This window comes from Gossypium arboreum, chromosome 7, assembly GCF_025698485.1.
Source record: "Gossypium arboreum isolate Shixiya-1 chromosome 7, ASM2569848v2, whole genome shotgun sequence".
NCBI lineage: Eukaryota > Viridiplantae > Streptophyta > Magnoliopsida > Malvales > Malvaceae > Gossypium > Gossypium arboreum.
In genome coordinates this window covers 7,256,754-7,259,822 of record NC_069076.1, presented here as the reverse complement: position 1 = coordinate 7,259,822, position 3,069 = coordinate 7,256,754, and the positions used below count along the sequence as shown (strand labels likewise).

Here is a 3,069-nt window from a genome sequence, read left to right as displayed (position 1 = left end):
AAAATAAAAACCCCTTTTATTCTTAAGCTAGATAATAAAAAGACAGTCATTACTAGTACTTTTAGTTCCTTTGGGTTCTACAATCCGGTCTTGCTAAAACTATACTACTGTTCGATAGGTACACTTGCCTACATCGCGATAATAGTTAGTTCAAGAATGAGTAATTATAAATATTTAAAACCTATCACGAAGCCTAACACGATCAAGTTTTTGGCGCCGTTGCCGGGGAACTAAAATATTAGTAACACTCGATTTTTATTATTTAAGCCATTTATTTTTCTTGCAATTTAATTTTATTTTATTTCATTAATATTATTACTAATTAATTTAATTTTTTTTTCTCTTGACAGGATTTTCAAAGTTTATGACTAGAAGAAACTCGTCGGGACTATTACTGTTTGACGAAGAAATCGATCACACAGTTCATAGAAATCGACGAGAAATAAGGCGAAGCTTAAGATACACAGACGAAGAGCAAGAGGATGATCTCTCAACTACAACCAAGGAGATGGTTAAAAGTCAAGACAACCAGCTACCCCCAGCAATACCCGCTTAGTAAATCAAAATCCTGCTCCACGTACTATGTATGATTATGCTAAACCTTCTTTAACAGGAACTGAATCTAGTATAGTTAGACCTACTATTGCTACGAATAATTTTGAACTGAAACCTAACACAATTCAAATGATACAGCAGTTTGTTCAGTTCAATGGTTTGCAGGATGAGGATCCCAATACTCACTTGGCGAATTTTCTGGAGTTTTGCAACACTTTCAAAATTAATGGCGTTTCTGATGATGCCATTTGCCTTTGGTTATTCCCTTTTTCACTGAGAAACAAAGCTAAACAGTGGTTAAACTTATTACCACGAGGGTCTATCACTACTTGGGAACAAATGACCGAAAAATTTCTACTAAAATATTTTCCACCGGCAAAGACGGCTAAGTTACGTAATGATATCTCTTCTTTTGTGCAGATGGACTTAGAAACACTTTACGATACATGAGAGAGATACAAGGATCTATTGCGAAGGTGCCCTCACCATGGGTTACCTCTATGGCTGCAAGTCCAAATATTTTACAATGGTGTGAATCCCTCGACAAGACAGATGATTGACATAGCTGCTGGAGGAACCATCAACAACAAAACACCTGAAGAGGATTATGAATTCATTGAAGAAATGTCACTAAATAACTATCAGTGGCAAGTCATGAGGACTAAGCCAACAAAAACAACTGGCATTTATAACGTCAACTCAGTTACTATGCTGACAAATCAGGTAGAACTTCCCAATAAAAAGATTGATGGTTTACTTGGTTCTACACAGGTACATCCAGTAATGAGGTGTGACTCAAGTGGAGGAGGTGTGCATACAGAATATCAAACATTCAATCCTACAACTGAAGAGGAACAAGTCAACTATATGGGTAACAATAACTTTAGATCTCAAAATAACCCAAACAATAATACTTATAATGCAGGTTGGAGGAACCATCCAAATTTCTCCTGGGGTGGTCAAGGAAATCAAAAGCCACAAAATCCTCAGGGTTTTCAACAGCCACCTTATCAACAAGAGAAGAAACCAAACCTTGAAGAGATGCTCTCTAAATTCACCTCAGTATCAGAAACCCATTTCCAAAATACCGAGACAGCACTTAAGAATCAACAAGCATCGATCCAAGGGCTCGAAATTCAAATAGGCCAGCTATCCAAACTAATCTCTGAACGACCACAAGGTAGCTTACCAAGTAATACTGAACCTAATCCAAGGGAACACCTCAACATAATTAGTACTCAAGATAAGGAAGGATTCATTACTCCTGAGCCAGAATTGATGCAAGAAAATGTGGTAAGCAAAGGTAAAAATGAGGTAAGTATTAACAAAACGGTGAATGGAGAATATAGACCTCGTGTCCCATACCCTAACACGACAAGGAAAGACTGCTCAGATGAACAATTCGGCAAATTCCTCAAACTTTTGAAAAAATTACGTATTAACTTACCATTTATTGAAGCTCTATCGCAAATGCCAAATGCAATGAAATTTTTAAAAGAGCTTTTAGTAAATAAGCAGAAGTTGGACGAACCATCACATCTGGAGCTAAACACAGTCTGCTCAGCTATTCTATAGAATAAGCTACCCCATTAATTGAAAGATCCAAGGAGTTTTACAATTCCTTGCTTAATTGGTAGTTTAGATATAGGTCATGCATTAGCTGATTTAGGGGCTAGTATTAACGTCATGCCTTACAAAATGTTTAAGCAACTAGGTCTTAAGAAACCTAAACAAACTAGGATGAGCATTCAATTGGCAGATAAAACTATAAGATTTTCTAGGGGTATTATTGAAGATGCACTAGTGAAAGTAGATAAGTTCATATTTCCCGTTGATTTCGTTGTTCTGGACATAGAGGAAGATAATAACACCCCTTTGATTTTAGGGAGGCCCTTTTTAGCAACTGCTAAAATAGTTATTGATGTTGGCACAGGTGAGCTTACATTTCGTGTGGGAGATGAAACGATCACCCTTCAAGCTCGTAATTCTAGCATCACATCGAACATTGAAGGTAATGGCCCACACCAGTCTACTAAAACTGACAATATGACACAACCTACTTTGCAGAAATTGAGTTTCCAAGAAGTTCACGAGCCATGTTTCAGCAATGACCAAAGACACATTCATGAAGAACGAAGGCTACGGATAGAGGAGCTAGATGAATGGCGAGCACATAAACCAAGAACACACGATAAACCAAAATTACGCCAGAAGGAGTTCGATACCTCTCCAAATCAACTTAAGGTTGGTGATAAAGTCTTACTAGATGCCGCAAATCCCCACATTGTCACTACCACACCAAATAAGAAAATCCCTCTTATGGTACTCAGTATTTTTCCATTCAGTACGATGGAGGTGAGTCATCCCAGGTTCGGCACTTTTAAGGTAAACAACACCCGTTTAAAACCTTATTTTGATGAGACTGATATCAAGAATGAGGAGTATAAACTCCTCAAACCACCATGACCATACAACGGAGAGGTAAGTCAAGCTTAAAATCTATAAATACCCTGC

The 3,069-nt window shown here is 37.5% G+C and overlaps 1 non-coding gene across 1 annotated transcript; it reads right to left on the bottom strand.

Moving 5' to 3' along the window:
• Positions 1 to 942: 942 nt before the first annotated feature.
• Positions 943 to 1,049, bottom strand: LOC128295718 (small nucleolar RNA R71). The gene has a single exon (XR_008286277.1). It is a non-coding gene; the product is annotated as a small nucleolar RNA R71 (small nucleolar RNA).
• Between the last annotated feature and the right edge of the window lie 2,020 nt (positions 1,050 to 3,069).